This window comes from Temnothorax americanus, unplaced genomic scaffold (genome assembly GCF_048541705.1).
Source record: "Temnothorax americanus isolate GAGA-0224 unplaced genomic scaffold, ASM4854170v1 Scaffold14, whole genome shotgun sequence".
Taxonomy (NCBI): Eukaryota; Metazoa; Arthropoda; class Insecta; order Hymenoptera; family Formicidae; genus Temnothorax; species Temnothorax americanus.
In genome coordinates, this window is record NW_027509275.1 from 1,511,998 (window position 1) to 1,530,060 (window position 18,063).

At 41.9% G+C, this 18,063-nt stretch overlaps 1 protein-coding gene and 1 long non-coding RNA gene across 2 annotated transcripts in view; one reads left to right on the forward strand and one right to left on the reverse strand.

Moving 5' to 3' along the window:
• LOC143894512 (uncharacterized) overlaps positions 1–18,063 on the reverse strand; it is a 195,702-nt gene that overhangs the window by 93,351 nt on the left and 84,288 nt on the right. The gene's annotated exons all lie outside the window — the stretch shown is intronic.
• LOC143894525 (uncharacterized) overlaps positions 1–18,063 on the forward strand; it is a 36,352-nt gene that overhangs the window by 3,098 nt on the left and 15,191 nt on the right. The window contains exon 2 of the long non-coding RNA XR_013256116.1: positions 16,046–16,128. This is a non-coding gene — a long non-coding RNA (uncharacterized LOC143894525). The remainder of the gene's footprint in view (positions 1–16,045; positions 16,129–18,063) is intronic.

An 18,063-nucleotide genomic window follows, 5' to 3' on the forward strand; every position in this document is an offset into this window, starting at 1 on the left:
ACGGCATTGAGTTCAATAACGACCTAGCGTGAAGAAAAAGCTTTAATAGAGCCGGCGCGCCGTCGACCGATAGCGAAAACTGTTCGTAGCCTGTCTACTCGCCATTTTCCTCCGGACCAATTAGCAGCGACACGATGCACCCTCTGGCACAGCAAGAAACGGAATTCAGTTTCTCTTTCTCCCGCCTCGTCCGTCGTATATCTGCATATCGGGGTATCTGATGCATAACGCGCGCGCGACACAATATCGACTGCTCCCATTGGCATCGTTTACCTCGGATCGAATTTACGATACTTCGGCAGATCGCGGAGAATGGTGTGTTCTTGCGAGCGGAAAGTCGACGAGGGTGGCTAGTGGAGTAGATAGATATAGCGTTGTGCGGGGTTGGAGGTAACATTTCCGCCGTCGGCACCGACAAAATTCACGATACCGTACTTCCCGAGAGAAGCTTCGTTCTTAAGAATAAATAAAAATTTAACACGTACGAGATAGTTTCATCTTTGTCGAACAATATAACAGAAAACTTCGAGCAATGTATTTGAATTTAAAACTATCTGTTTAACAGGAGATTATTTGACATTGACAAAAAGGAAAACATGAATTTCACATTTTCATGTATTTTGCAATTTGATTATTACGTATTTAATTTCAGATATAAATTAATAAGATTTTTTTATGATTGTAATACACGTAATCACACACACACGGGTGAGACCATTAGTTCTGAAATACAAACGCAATTTTGTTAATTAATTTATTGGCATAATTCTTGCTTACTTTTAAAGTAATTAATTCTCACAGCGTAAGGTAATTGCGTTAATCAAAACGGACAATTACTCGTTTGGAAACTTTTTGTTTTCGGTTTTGGCGCGAATTAAACGGATATTTATTTACGACAGATGAAACAGATGTTTTTTTATCTGCACCTTCCTCGGCCAAGCCGCGATATGTAAATTTAGGCATCACGAAAATGCTACAATATGCTACCGCAAAACTATAAATACGCATGTTTGCGCGCTATTGTTATTGTTATCGAGCGCCGTTTTATTGAACATTGTAGCATGTTGCATTGACAGTACCGGCATTAACGAGCCATTGCCCACTCCTCTTCTCATTGATGGCTCTTGCGATGATTGATATGATAATTAACCATTTCTCTGTACCGCGATTGTGGTGGATGTGGTCGCGTTTAATTGTCGCTATATTGATGCGCCGTTTTAATGGCTTCTGAGAACGCGATGCATTAATGAGATTGAGAGTGTTGTACGACTAATTATCTTAATCCAATTTCTAATGACTTTCTCCGACAAGAGAGCGAACGAGATGTTTCTCCGACGAGCCGGGGGAAACTGGCGCACTTGAAAACTTTTGAAAATTGTTCTCTCCAAATCAATTTAATAAAGTTTTCGGATTCGCGCGAAATCGCGATACCATCAGCAGAGTACATACTGTTTCTCAAAAGCAATAACGCGCAACATTAATGACGAAAACATTAAATTGGCGTACTTGCAGAGTATGCATCGTCGATACACTCGGCACGTCATGTATACATTATTGGCTACACAACGAACGTTATTAATGCCACGTGTAACGCCACGTATCTGTCCAGTTCCACGCGTTGAGATTATCGTGTAAACGATAACCGACGAAGTACCTTTTGTACATCCGGTGTAGCGGCGAGTGCACCTATATATGTGCGTGCGTGTGTGTACGTGTTCAACGTAGGAGAATGCATCGTTGCATCGACGAGAGGGAGGCGTTGGCGGGACGACAGGCTGCGGACGACAAGGGTCAGCTGATAGCGGACAATTATCTTTCAGTATAGTCTGAACGATCGAGACTGCGGCGACACGTTGTTGCAAAACATTCTGTCTACTTTGTAAGAGCGGTCTCATAGTACCTATCGTTCGGAATCGTTGTCGGTTTTTATCGCGAAATCTAGTCGGCGAGATACAATTCGTTTGATGGCAGTATTAAGCAAATCTGACGCGAGAGTCGACGGGTGGCGTCAAATTCACGATTCGATAGACGCGAAATCGTGTTTACAGCATTTGTCAAAGTCGGCTGTTGTAAAGTTTTTACTTCTTTATTTCAGACACGCGCACTCGCGTTAGATTATGAAACATGTATTCGCCGTTACGAAATATAAAAACAAAAAACAGAAATATTTCGGGCGGGCATTAAAATTCCGAGTGCTCGAAATCTTTAATTATTTGACGAATAAATTGAGAATTGATTACAGCGTCAATCCAATTTGCATTACGCGATATTGAGATAATCGGTAAGTTCTAATTAAATAATGCCTTTTTATAACTTCGCTTTGGAATAATTGAGAAACTCGTTTGAGCAGACTCAATTTAAATACTTCTCGATAAAAGTCGTTAAGAGTTTTAATTTTGCGAGAAATTAATTTTATTAATAACAGAACGAACAAATATTATTCGTTATATGAGGAGGATTCTTTTAAATGCGCAAGGTACAGCGCCAAGATCATTTTATTTTGCGAAAAGCGCGATAGAAATAGAATGGGAACGTAGCCGAAGTGATAAGCTGCGCAAACATAATCTCAAGGCTCGAGGCATTAAGAAGGTTTTGAAATTTTTATCGGTCTAATGCAGCCGTCGTTTATTTATTTTTATAGGACAAGTAAAACGTCGGCTACTAATGCAACATACATTTTACAATATCAGTTTCAGCGTCGAATTATTTTTATCCGCTTCAGTTTATTATTTCAATTTAATCGACAAGATAATCACATATATATAATGTCATTTAAAATTTCTTCACGTTTCCGCAACACTTTTCGTTCATTCGTGTCAACTGATTAGCCCAATATGTTAAAAAGAAATTAAATCATGTCCAACTAACGTCACAGTTATTTAGTGGACAGAGAAAAATTTGCCATCTGAATTTCCCGATAATTTGACGTTGCTGTGCGAAGGTCGATATTTGCGAACGTAAATTGGCGAAACTTCCGTTATTCTTTGCCGCGGCGTTGCGTCACAGGCTTATTTTCGTCGGCCGTGACGATATATTGTTTTGAGTAGCGTACTCTATCAGTTATATTAGATTCCACGGCGTATACACACACGCACAATTCCTCCGCCCGCAATTCCTATAGCGTAATGAAACTTGCAAGCTGTCAGTGATAAGTCGCGAACGATATGCAACGATAGCTTGCTTTTTCCACGAATGAAAACTGATTATCTACAGTAAAAACAGAACTGTGAACAATGAACTGTGAACAGAACGGAAGTCGCGTTACACAAGCGCTATACGTCGTGTACGGAGTGCCTAACGGTAAATAAAAAAAATGAATTATATATATTTTATTATAATACAAATAGAAATTATTTTGAAATATTTTTATACCTAGATTTACACACACTTACGGGATTGCTTGTTCCTAATTCATATAACGCGTGCTGCATTATTTATTTTAATCAACAGAACGTTTTTAAAATTGGAGCAGATACATAATTGCATGCACCATAAACGCGGACAGCCAGTACGACAAATATTTATATAAATATCTAGATGCAGCACATGCACGTACACTTGACGCCATTTCTCGGTGTATATACACACATTTAATTGACACAATTAATTGACGCGATCTTTAGTAACTCACTTCTCCGCGATGTAAGAAACGTTGATATGTCGAAACGTAAGAATCCTCGCAGCGAGATTGAATTGTGAAAACTGCATTAAACGATGGAGAGCCGTGCACACACACACAAGGATCCATTTCCCAGCGTAATGCTTAAATGGAACTGGATCTTAAATTTAATCGAGTACAGCGTTTCCACTTGGAACGCTAAGTGGAACTGCGAGTTGCGCTTAATTTGTTAATAGAAGCACGACAGCCGAGCACGGACGGAAAAATGTTTAGAAATGTCATTCGAGGTAATTGATACGACGACACCCGTTTCGAATCGAATTTGCCGTCCTCAAGGCGATTCCATGGAGAAATTAAAAGTTCAGTCAATATCATTCTCAGCAGGCGAGCGCGTACAAAGCTTGTTCTCCATTCGCCCTCTGTCGACTTTCTCGACGATCAATTTTTATTTACAATAAAATCGGACTGGTCAGTCCGTCTAGGTCCAATGAAGAAATTAGAATTTTTGTTAAAAGGAGGATAATAATAGGTAGAACAGCACAGAGTATTTCATGAAATAACTGAACGTGATCGAGATTGACGAGCTGTTAAATATTGTTAAAATAAATTAAATCACTTTTGCAAATGCTGTAAGGACGTAATAAAGCCTACATGAAAATTTGGAAAAGGTAACGTTCGGATAAATAGATCTGCTAGTTCCTCTCTGATTTCCCTTCTCTTTTTCCTGGCGCTCGGTTCGTTTACCTCGTTGGTCAAATTACGCGACGGCAAACCCGCACGGTGGATCCGAAATGGGAAACCGTTTCCGGGCCCGCGCAAAAGAGGGAACGATGAAGAGAGAAGAGAAAGCGGGAGCCAGCGAGAGAGTCGTTTTAAGATGGCAACCGCCTCAATTGCGCGAATTAACCTCTAACGAGAAATCTCGACCTCGCCGGAGCAAACTGGGAAAGAGGCGTTTTCTTAAGATAAGCGGATCGAGTCGACGGAAAGTTTTTCGCTTTGCGTACAATTTTCGCGCGGGGGGGTGACGAACACGAAAACGCAGGAGAGATCGCAGTTTATTAACATTGTTTCACGATGTTTATTTTTCTAATGATAAAACACACAATGTGTATGGAACGCTAATAACTTTACGAAGATACATAATACCGTTTGAGTAACAGCTTCTTTTTAAATTTACAATTTATTCAAAATTTAAAACAATTAATATTTTTGTATAATTCAAGATATAGTTCTGATTTTAATCCTTTACAAATCCACGAGATAATAATTTCTCACTTCTCGCAAATGAAATAATAATTGTTCCACCTATGAAGAATTTAAAAAATGTAAAATAATGAATCTTTCATTTCTCAGAATTTTAAAAAATTGAATTTTTCAAAAAATATGATTCTCGCATTAATTTTCTCTGCTCCAACGATTACGATTGTTATCAGTAGCGTAGCGCGGTGTTCTTTAAGATTAGCTCGCCGCTATTGGACCCTCTCCGCCTCCAAGATAACTGAGCGATAATGTACAAGCGCATGGAAATCTCGACACGAAATTAGTTTGTACGTGAGAAATTTATCATAATCATCCCCATCGCGCGTATCGCAGTATAATGTAAATATTATCGTAAGCTTGTGCGGTCGTTACACAGCTCGTTTGCAGTAAGAAACTACGAAGGCGCGAAGAACGCGGCGAGACAGCCGTCCATTCGCCCCGATCTTCATTCGAGCGGCGAAAATCCCCGTCGCTTTAAATATTCGTCAGCACGCTAATGGACAGGGTATTATCCTTTCTCGCGTTCACTCTCGCCATCCTTTCCTCGCGCGATTTTTTACCCATATTTCTCGATTGGTCGCAGAGTCGATACGCTGAGCGAATATATATATATAATCGTTCGCATGATACTCTTGCGCAACAATTTAAAGAAAAAGTATCTTTAGAAAACTCAATGGAAGATATTATTATATTAATTGCTTCGTTATTCGTTACATAATCCGTGATATACTATTAATTCGGATACATTTTTTTCTTTTTATCGAAAAGAATTCATTGGGGACATTTCGCGCAAAAAGCTTGCAGCCGACAGTCTCACTCGCTTAGTAGATAAAACTGTGTGTGTACGTTCAAGGGGATATCCCGTAATTCTCTTTTCTCCATGGGCAATGTTAACGAGAGACTTTCTGTCACGCGAAGGTTGCCCGTCCGTACCCGCTATACCATACGAGGACAATTATCGCGAAACAAAAGCGCGCTCGTCCCTCTCTTGACGATGGCCTTTACCGCGACTATGAAAGATAATCTAGTTAATCGTCCTGCCCGACTCGTCTCGACACCTTCACCTGCCGCGACGTCTTCTCCGATATTGAAAAATCTAACAAACATCCGATACTTAGTGACGAAGTCGAAACTTTCGTAGTTGATGAAAATCGAACATTGAAAAAAATTATGCATGTTTGTAATAATTTTTAAAAAAATTTGTTTTTTCATGGATCATTACGACTCTGAAATTAAAGTAGTGGACAGCAACAGATATATCTATAATATTTTCAGCCGAAGTGAAACTCATTTTCTTGTAAAAGATTGTTTAATTTATCTTGTGTATTTTAACTACCAATCTCCTCTCCAAAAAGTACACCGCAGTTAATGATATAACTGTTTACTGTGTATTTAATGCAATATTCCGTTTGTAGCGCGAGTACCCACGAGAATTAAATATGAGTTTACATTTTTTAAAAGACTGGCAAACAATGCAGATGCAACTGTTTGCAAAACGACATTTCGCGAATTCTTCGCGCGTGAAGATATAAGTAGCTCCAGTCCCGCTCGTGATGTTCACGGTGCACGAGCACTCGTGGAATAAATATATGGAGAGGTGAGAATACGGTCTGCAGTTTCATTGACGATATTTGGGTATCCAGGAGTTAGCGTTGCGCAACAGCGAGAGGATTAAGTAATAACGCGATTAGGGCAGGACGATTAAGCGTATCTCCCGCGGCGTGCCCGCGTGACTTAACTCGAATCGCGCGTCTTGAATTCGCGAGAAATGCATTTTCCGCGTTTTTTCGCGGAAAATTGATCCGTTCGAATAAAGAGGCGAGTTACAGCGAGGAAATTATACCGAAAGCCTATCGATTCCGTCATAGCGAAACCAGAGAGAAGGAGAACGAAAAAGGGAGAGAAAAAGAGAGAGAGAGGCATCGAATATTCGAAAAATGCTCGTCTGCGGATACGTTCGACGGGAGAGAGAAGGGCTGCTGGGCGATCTACAGGGTGAAGAGGAGTACGCGCGTGGGTGTATACGTGTACGTATGTGGATTGACGGTGGAGTGGGTCAACGGCCGGAAAGCACAAAACCGATGCTGGAAATAATGCACACCCTGTCGTCGCGCCTCTCCGCGCCGCGCCGAGCGCGGAAAAATCGCAACATGGCTGTCGCGTCACATGCACTTTTCGCTCTTCTTTTTTTGCACGCCGACGATTCCCCGGACGATTGATTGACGGATCATACCAGTCGGCGCACGTGTCCCATCGTTATCGTGTAATATTCCGCTCGCGGCTCGGCGTGGCCCGGCGCGACGCGGCGCGGCGCGGCGCTTTAGTGCGTCACACGGAAATTCCGCGGGGAAAGTACGACGGAGACGTTTCGTGAAAATTGACAGCCCGATCGACGTTGTTGATCGCTTAATCCTGTTTTCCACCTGCTTAAAATGCGCGCGTGGAAACAAACGTGTCTCTCGTAAGTGCGGAAGTCGATTGATTTTCGACGCGCGAACTCCAATATACGCCAAGAACTGCGATTCGTCGTTTACGTCAAATTGCCGGAAAATGTGCAAGAAGCTATAATATGCTTGCATCAAGCAAAAGTCGGGAAATAAACCATTAACATACTCGGGACATTCTAAAATTAAATACTAAAATGAAAAAAATATGTTTCGTCTATTTTTCGATTTTGTGCGCTTATGATTTCTGTTGAATACGACGCGATTCTTGATGCGTCGTTACCGTACGTCTTAAGTTATGCCAGCTTAAGTTATCATTGGGAAACGTGATACGCGTTTCCTGCTTGGCGCCTTCGGCGAAAGGCGTCACCGAACGGACAAAAACATTTATCCTCGCAGTAGATTTCACCGGCGAAGCGAAGCAGCAGCCAGTCCGCTGGCTTCCGACGCCTCATTGTGATTCCGCGAACGTTTGATACCGCATTATCTTCTCTTTGTATGCCTCGGCGACGTCTGCGTTTTCCCGTCTGCCTTTGACAGTCATCTTGATCATCTTTTTCTGGATTCTCTCGCGTCTTCTCTTTCCTCCCGTGCACGCGTCACCGGTAAGCGGCTGAGGCGTCTTTTCAACGAGACTTTTCCGCGATTTAGCAACGCGAAAAGATGGAAACGGTCGGAAGAAAGTGCGAACGAGAAAAGGCAGAGGTTCGGCGGAGGGGGACGAGGGATCGATCTCGGCGATCCAATAAAAAGTAATGGTTCGAAAAGCCCGGTGCTCGGGCGGGAAGTCACCCTGACACCTTTTAAGCCCCGCGAACGAACGGGTTCGTCGTCGTCGTCGCTCGTTCTTCTCGCCTTTTCGGCGTGCGCGCGGACCCCTCTTAGCATAAACTCGATGCGACGGCACGTTCAGCCGCGCGCGACGCGAAAATTACGTGGCGTTTGAGCGAAATTTTCAAGGATGGAAAATTAACGGCGAGAAGGGCCGCGATAACCTTGCATAACTCGTTGATCGAATGTCAGAAGTATCGCTTTCTTTAGAACAGGAACGGTAGTAGAAATTAACTGGACTAAGGTAGAAAAATTCATATAATTTATATTGACATAAAAATCTGAAATATAAGATGCAATCTGTTGTTTTGCGATTTTTATTTATTTTTTTTTTTTTTTATAGTTTGAGAAGCGAAGTGAGATTTCTTTCAAGAAATTTACTTTAACACGTCTTAATTTCGAAATCAGGTTCTTTATAATTCCGAAATGTTATCTTTAATTCCTAAGCTAATTGTCCAAATTAAAATGCGCGAATGTCCGATTCGAGACCAGCAGCAAAATGATCTCTTCTTTAAATGCATATATGAACGTCATGCGGAGCGATCCCAGGAGGCGTCTCGCGTATCTGCGGATCTGATTTTTTCTACGCGTCGAATCCCAAAAAGGGTTTCTTCATCCCATGCTTGCCCTGGTCCCTCTCTATCCTCTTTGCGTCTCCTCGTCGAAGGCCAGAGCCGCGGAGGTCGCCCATTATCGCTGAAGAGATAATTAAAAAGCCAGGCGCATAGGAGAGATATTAAAGTGTCGAAGAGAAAGAGGGTAAAACCCTTATCAACGAGTCGTTATCGCCCGACCATGTTGAGGCCAACTCTTTGCCCCACTCGTTCTCTCTCGCGTCTCTTCTGGTCTCCTGCCCCCTTCACTCGATCTCTTCTCTTTTCGCAGTCGGCATGCACTTTATGTTGCATCAATTCCCTCACAAGTAGCCGCTCTCATCGCACCTCGCGTTTTAATTCTGTTGATATTCTCTTTTTTTTCTACTTTTCTCGGCGCATCACGGAAATCTGTAGCCATGTATTAAAGAAGAAAAACGGAGATTTACGTTAGTCAATACAAGTTATTATCTTCGTTTCTCCTAATTGGTTGAATTGCCTTATAAATAGACCGGAAGTATATACCCTTCGCGTCTCATCGTCCAGCAGAAATCGTATAGAGAACGCCCGTCAAATATCATATATTTCCGTGTTATAATATGATTTGATATGATATTTATATTTCTAGATAGCAAACGCGTAAATTATTCTACGTACATATACATGTCATCAGCATGATACTCAAGTAAATCACACACACACATTATCAAGGTCCTTCTTGTATACTTAAAAGCGGTCGCTGGCTAAAAAGGCCGGGAAACGCTGATTAAGACGAAAGGGTGGGCCGAGAGACAAGGAGAGACAGTCGAGGGTGGCAAAAACTGGCGGGGAAAGGAGCCCGAGTGTGTGACGTCACGCGGCACCACTCGACATCTTATTTCCTACGTGTCCCCCGCTATGATACGACGGGTAATCTACAAAGGGAAAACGCGCCCCTTCCCTTCTTTCAGAAAAGTGCAAGGCTGTCCAGGAACACACGGCGTTACCGACGTGTGTCACGTGACGCGACGATTGCTCCGTGATAAGGACGCGGAGTCGCGCCAGTTTGATTCGCTCGCGAGGGTTCGATTAACGTCGCGGACCGCCCGATAATTGCTTCGCCCACGTGTGCCGATATTTCGAGCGCATTTCTCGTTGACGTGCCATTCGTGGAAAGTGCTCGATTGATTAATGATATTATTTCTGGAAGGGAGGCACGAACGCGATCGGAACCGTTTCGAGCAGGAATTCACCGGACGCTCTTGCCGCGAGACGTCGTTAACGTGTTTTATTCCGTGGAGATTAATAAAGCGGCCGAAAGATAAAGAGGGATGAGGGTACTCGATAGTAATTTAACCGCATGCGTTTTCTACGCGATTATTTCCGACGAATCACTGCGCGGACCACATCGATGCGTGAAACCCGACGATGCGCGCGAACCCGAACGACGATTAGCGCGTTGTCACCGTTCGTGGGACGTGCCGGATGCATTAATATTCTTGAAGGAATAGTGACGTTTCCCCCCACGCGTAGGCAGCGTTCCACTTTATTCAGGTGATAATGACGGATTAGTTTAGCAACGGCACGCTATATTAATTCCCTCGCGCGTAAAATCGTGACACGCAGGATTCAATTAGAGGTTGGTTCGGGTGATTTTTTTCTCTTCTTCTTTTTTTTTGTCGTAATTACACATTTGCCATGCGAACGCATTTGTTTGTCAGACGAGTCGAATTCCGTAAACGCTTTTCGGTCGGTACGAGGAAGGAACGTTCGACGTGAAATAAATGGACTTTTCTGCGCGCCCGCGCGCGCGCGCATGTGTGTGTGTGTGTTTTTCGTTAAAACAAAAATGTGAATTGTGTACGAGCGGCATGCAATACGCTAAACGAAATTAACTCGAATATCATTTTTCTACCGTGGTCATAAAGCGCGCTCTGTCGCTAAATAAAACGGGCAAAATCGACGAAATGTAATTCACGTAAATTCGTATAATTTTAATGGCCGAGCCATTGCGCCAGCTTTCCCGCCACCTTAATCATTTCATGAACGAATTGTTAAATATAATTATCTACTTTCCTTTTATTTTTGTATATTTTTTTATTACGCTATGCGACTACAAGCGTACGCGTATTGTCTCCGCATATATTGTAAATTCTCGATTTTATCCGATTGGCATTCTCCATTTTATCTAATTGATAACTTGCGAGTTATCAAGATTCATATCGATAAATAATAAATTTGCACGTATAACAAACGCTATTAATTATCGACAGCGCACAAAGCAAATAATAAAATCTACAAACATTTTATGGAGTCGTACGATTCGTGCGCGGTAATAAACCGCTCAAGGTCTTCAGCATCATTGCCGGTGCCCTATCGGTGTAATGACATGTTGGCTGCGCCTTTCACACCGGCACGACCGTTCATTTAGAAACCAATGGAAAGATTGGGCGCAATTGTCTCGTCCTGTATCGAGTCGCATACGGATGCTACTGACCCTACGTGGCATTAATTCTCGTCTTGCGTGTCGCAATCGATTCTTTACGAGGAACGTTTACAGCGGAAATACGAATGTCGCTATTCATCGTATCATCTTGTACATTATTGAAGAATCTTAATTACCGTTACAAAAAACAAAATATTTTTACAGAAATATACTGTCTCTTTTGATAGTGAGTTTTTACATATCAAATTCATATATTCGTAATTGACAGATTTCTGCTTCAGTCAGTTTTTTGAAAGTTTGAAATTATGTAACGGGAATTTTGATATCCGACGAAAATCGCTTAAAAACCGAGGACGACCCGAATTAACTATTACCATTGAATTCTTGCGTTCAATTCGTTACAGCGAATGTCATATGCCCGCAAAAATGGGAATTATTCAACTGGTATAATCGCCGTTCTCCATTACGGCCATTTAAACCGGTATATTTATCTGTCACTATAAATGGCGTGCTAGCGATTCCATTAGCGAAATTGTGATATCGGCTTTTCACGACCGGAAATATGTAGCACCAATTTTTAGTAGGGACAAATCGACTCGAAATTCGAACTAAAGAACGTTTAATCGGAAAAAGGACAACTGCCCCTGCATTATCGCAGTTGGTAGTATAACATTTAGATATAATGAAACGATAGCAATATTTTGTTGGAATTAAAATTTTGCTACGGTGGTAAAATAACTCGACCGATTTAAAGGTCGAAAAATTACGAAATATTTCACACCGGCTTTAATTTGTAATCTAACGAGTTATTTTTCATAAATCTTCTTTTTACGTATATTAATGTCGATGTCGCCGATCTAGCTAACTCCACTCTCGTCGTTCCCGCGGGGCATCATTTTTCTCAAAATGTAGATAGGCGTTTCCGGAAAATAAGATGACGCCGCGAAACTTGTTCCGCGGAAAATATCGCGTGAAAATATCGACACACAACGGCGAACAACAAAATCAACATTTTCACCTCCGAGCTATCGCTGGAGCGCCTATAGCTCGTCGTTTTTCGTCGTTCGCAACTCCTCGCGCGTCACAGGGCCGATATTCGCGAAGCGTCGCAAATTAGGCGGAGCATAGTCGCGAAAAATTACCATACAAATGGCCGCCGACTATCCAGCGAAACTCGTTTGGACACGCGATGCATCCAACGTCGCGCGAATATTGCTGTCGCGCGCATCGCGCAAAGTTTGATCCACTTCGGTCGCGCGATGCTCATATCGCGGAAGCATTACTTTCCTATAGGAGGAAGGCTGCGGGGAGGTGGTGCAAATATGTGGCGTTTACAAGTCGTCTTCGTTCGAACGTTCCGAGCGTTCCTCGAATACATATTGCCTGCCTGGCGGTAGCAGCGCAATTAACATCACTCGGGGCTCAAACCCCCGACCAGCGGCGAGGAGGGTGAAGACGACGAGGGAGGATCGGGAGAGAGAGTAATAGTTTTCCCAGTCAGCCGTTTCTAACTCCTTCCCTCCCTCCCCCCGTCCTCCGACCTTCCGCTGTTTCTCCCCGTGCTGCCCCGTTTTTCGATGGTCGTCTTACTCCCAGCTCGTATATATATTTATCTCTATCCATCTTGGCGAGGTCGGTCCACATATTTTACTGAAAGCGGTCAAAATGAGCAATCTCTTAAAATTCAGGCAATAAGAAATGGGGAATCGGCTTCTAATTACTTTAGTCCTCGGAAAGTCCAGTACGGTAAGTCTGTAAGACGAAATATATTGATAGAAAAAAATTTAGTACCTAGAAAAACATGGATGCTGGGAACACGATTATATTGTTAACACTTGTACAAAAAATGTCCGAAAAAAAACAGCATTTTTCCCTTGCATTTATCGAGCCGTCAAACCCTCTCGCGTCGCTTTATCATAATATGCCTACTTTTACTCACACCGACTCCTTTTGACACTCATAAACCTGTCTTGGTGTCGTCGCGTAGTTGTCTTGCCGACTCCTGCTAGTTTTCTTCCTCTTTTTTTTCCCAGTCTTTCTTCTTGTCTACACCGAGTCGTATCTTCTCATTTATTTTCTCCTGAGTCCCATCTCCCTTTTCTCCCAGTATTCTCCATTCTCTCGCTTTGCATCCCTTAGATCGTAACTTCTCTTTCGTTCTGCACGGCTCTCTTTCTCTTTCTCTCTCTCTTTCTCTCTCTCTCTCTCGGTCCGCCCCATGTATCGTAGCTCTTCATTCACCCCTCGTCGCTTTTTCTCTCCTTCGCTTTTTCGTTTCAACCTTCTGTTCGCCGCGATCCGCTCTCTTTCCTCTCGATGGTCGCCATGGTAACCGCTTCCGTCTCTGTCCACGTTTCCATCTTCGTCCGTCGCGGCTACTCCATCTTCATGTCCATCCGTTCTAAAAACATTGACTTTACCATGGCGGTTGTCGCATGATCGGTGATCCAAGGACGACCGAGGATCAATGAAAGTGCATCCATATGGTTATTAGGGTCAAAAAAATTTTTTTCGAGAAAAAAATGCGGAAGGAAAAAATACACCAGGTAGAAATAGACATCGTTTACCAGTAACGACTCGCTGTAGCGTAGATTTGCATTTATATGACAGAAAACACGAGAAAGCAACAACGAGCAAAAAAATTGAGATTGTAAAAGCTGTCGAAATTCTCTTCCGCTTTCAATTACGTTTAAAAAAGAATCTTTCAATTAATACGTTATATTCATAAAACAGATTATATATTAAAAGATAAATTTAAGTCGTAATATATAAAAACACATTAATTGGATTTATTTTTACTCCTCTTCTATGCAAATGAGATGAATATATAAACGTCGGAGTTTCCATTTCGAGATGTTGTGTAGGTGTATATAACGCGAAGCTAAATAACAATTACCAGCTATTGCCTCGGGAAGAGGGAAAGACAATGCCGAGTAATTTTATATGAGTCTCCGTGGAGAATGAGAGTCGCTGCGACGACAACCGTAGGAAGATATTCTCGATAGAACTTTGATCCTTATCGTGCAACTTTGACGTAGACAATCGCGCTTTGAAATGCCTCGTTAGCCGTCCCGTATATCGATGTCGCGAATTGAGGTACTCGCAGTGACGGTTTGCCGGGATCTTTCTCGCATAATACTCCGAGTCTCGGGGTAAACTACGTCGTGGAATAGCACAGCCCAGATATCTCAAAGCTAAATTTCCCAACGAGCTCGCAGCGAGAGGAGCTTACCACATTTAACGGCCACTTATTTCGCGTCCGCATCCGTGTACTACACGTTGTCGCACGTATGACGTTATCATATTCATGGAAAATATGGAATTATAAACATCCATGCGGAGACAAACCGCACTTGAAAACTTGAATCGACGCTCCTCAACCTCGACTCGCGCGATAATTCTGTAATGTCTAATGCGGTGAGTTTATAAGCCGCGGTTTACATTCTCGCTAAGAAGAAGCTCGACCACGCGCGAATTTATTAAGAAAGAGGACGATCTCTCCCCTCGGGTTCTGGTGTTCAGCTATTCTCAAAGCGGTGTAAGGCGATTTTTCATCGAAACCTGACTTTTCTTTCGTTCCTCATTATGATTCCGCCGCGCAAACCACCGTTCTCACTTTGTCACTGTCTAATAAAGCTTTTTGCTTTCTTGGCAGATTCACGACGGCGCCGTGGTCTTAAGTAAACTTGACCCGAACCGACCGTTAATGGATTCGGGAACACTCCCGGGCCCATTCGAGTATGCAAAGCGATGAGAGCGTGGAGAAGTTGTGGGTAGGGGCGAGAAGGGAGTAAACAGAACCATTCTAGCGATAGCGAAACCATTGGTCGACTTTAAACGATCAGATACACTTTGGTTAATGAGATTATTTGACGCCATCGGAGTCACCGCGTTCCCTGCTCTCGCCAACAAACGCCAATTCTGGGAAAAGTTTCGGTCCACCGGAAATTTTCATGGCTGCACTCACGACACGAGCGATAAACGGACGTTCGCCTACCAAACTCGAAACTAGAATATTTTCCACTTCTATTTTTGTAACGATCAACGTACATTCACACGTCGGCAGTGCTAAATATCAGTTTATTAAAATACTGGTCGAAAAACTGGTTGAAAAAAAATCGTTGACAAAAAGTAAACGAACAATCCAATTATTATCGCACCCGAAAAAGATTATACGTTTCTGAACGGAAGCACATGAATCACGTATTAATTAGCAAATTAAAGGAAACTCTGCCGCCGTAAGGAAGTTGTTTGCCCCAGTGGTGTTGCCGGCTATTTATCAATTACGTAAGTGATTTCGCGTTTTCCTGCGTGCGTCGACGCGCATACTACTGCGAAGCCAAGTATTATTCTTAAGTACCGCGCCGGTGAAACGTTAACCGCGGCCCGCCGGTTAATTCTTTCCGCGGTGTGACAGGCGAAGCACTTCTTTTGGCTCTACGCCGCTACTAGTATATTACTGCCATTAGTATAGCGTTGCTTACGCCGCGGTATCGTTAATTGCATTTTCAATGAGGATGCCGCTACTGCTACTGCACCGCGACGAACAGTATAAATAAAATTGATGTAACGGGTTGACACAGTTTTCAGTCAAAGGCACTCTACGCCGACCCAGATATTCCACAACAATCGATTCATATTGTCTCCTCGGTATTTCTAATTTAATATGATATTCTATTGAGAGACAAAAATATTTTAATGCTGTACCTGCACGATAAACGCTCAACTATTTTCACAATTTTAAAATACAATTTCGTAACAATTTCAAACGATTCGCTATCACAAAATATCGATATTACAAAATTTCGCGTTGTATATTTTGTCCAGTGATCCTGGTCTTTTCTAATATTTTATTCTTTTTTTCTTCCAGTGATGTTTCCAGTTACGTATATACTACGAAAAGGTTCAAAGGAACGTGGGATCAGTTACCAAGATGGAAATTGCATCTTGTTGGTATGTAAGCAATTTATCTTCGCAAACAAATTCATTAAAGAAACTATATGTCATGTCAACCAGTGCTACAGTTCGCCAATATTCTCTTAAATCGCGCGTTTCGAGCTTCATATTTATCCGGCCGCGATGCGGATCGTAACTTTTGGGTCAGTATAGGGTTCCAATGTTCACACGATGCTTCACGTGTCCCGTGGCTAATTTACATACTCGGACCAGGCGCGCTCGATCCTGGATTCGAGCTAATATCCGGCCGGTAAGTCGGCGCATTAATTGCATTAATTCCCGAAAGTATAGCCGACGAGACCTGGCCACGTCGATCCGATCGGTGATGGCCGACGACTGCATATATCTATCGCGAGCGATAACGCGCGCAGGGGGGGGGATCACCGTCGACGAACAAAGATAGGGTCAAGCCGACGTGGGAGTGGAACGTCTGGTCGCAGTAATGCATTTACATTTGTAATCGCATCGTCCCGGTCGTACCGCCTAATCCGCTCGCGCGGCTTGCGAGACTCCGATCGACCTGAGTGCTGATCGAATGAAGCAGATGTGAACTATTTATTAACTGTAAAGAGCGTAGCAGGGAGACCAGTCGTCGAATTCAGGTTAACTTAAAAATTTTTAAGACGTATTAAATTTCTTTATTTTAATAACTTTAATTTTTATCTTATAATCGACAAGAAATATTTTTTATTTAATATTTATTTCATTTAACCATTTTTTTCCCACTTTAATAAGATACTTCTGAAAAGATTTCAGATTATTAAAATCTTGAATCTAATATTCTACATACAAAAACTCTTCCCAGCATTGCATGCATACGCTATAATATCTGAGACTAAAGGATATAAGGAAATCGGCATTGCATCCTTGTGGCGCTTTTGCTCTTTATATCTTCTCCAAGTAAATAAGATGAGCCGTACGGTTAAGTAAAGAAAAAAAAGCAGCGCAGGCAAAGTAAGCTAATTAAAATTGCGGTTCATCGTCAAGTTTTATCACCGTGCAAGCGAAACGTATAATGTTTAATTAACTAAAGACTCTCGATATTAAAATTAATAAGGAAAAGTGAGCTTTGAGAGCCAGACGCGGTTAGTTATACGTGAGTTAACATTATGTAGCATTTAATTTTAAGCTCTTCGAGCATAAGGTGAGTATTTAAAAATTGCAGAATGTACAAAGATAGTGTAATTTTCAAGTAAAAAAATACCAGAAAAATTCTGCTAATATTGATAGTCTGCAAAATATTCGGATTAGAAATGAAAATTCGGACTAACCGACAACCAAGACAATAATACAATTAGAAAACAGACCTGGTTTTAAATAATTAACAGCTGGTTTATCCGGCTGTCGACCGTTGAGTTAATTGATTGAGTTGATTAGTGCCAATTTTCATTTCTAATCCGAATATTTTACAGACTATGAATACTAGCAGAATTTTTCTAGTATTTTCTCTCAAAAATTACACTTTATACATTAAATTTTCAAATACTTACTTTATGCTCATCGGAGAGCTTGAGATTATTTAATTTATCTATCACAGCATCGCTGAAGGTGGCTCAAAGTAGAACCGAAACGTAAGATTTATAATTTATAATAAATTATTAATTAAATGTTACATAACATTAACTCACACACAACTAACCGGGTTTGATTTTTAATGCCCACTTTTCCTCGTTAAGTATTATAAATGTTTATTTAATGTAATTAAATTTTGCGCTACTCGCGCGTATGAAGCAACGCCATCATTATCTCGCGTATAATATATATTCCGTTAGTTGAGCGCTACCAATTAACACAGTCAGCTATTATTCATACTTAATCTTGAGTTATCATTGTTCGAATTATGTCTTTTTTTCCTGCGTTTTCTTGTACGCAAACTATTTTTGCGACGATGGCCCGCTGGTGAAAAATTAATAGCTCTTACAAAAGGACCAG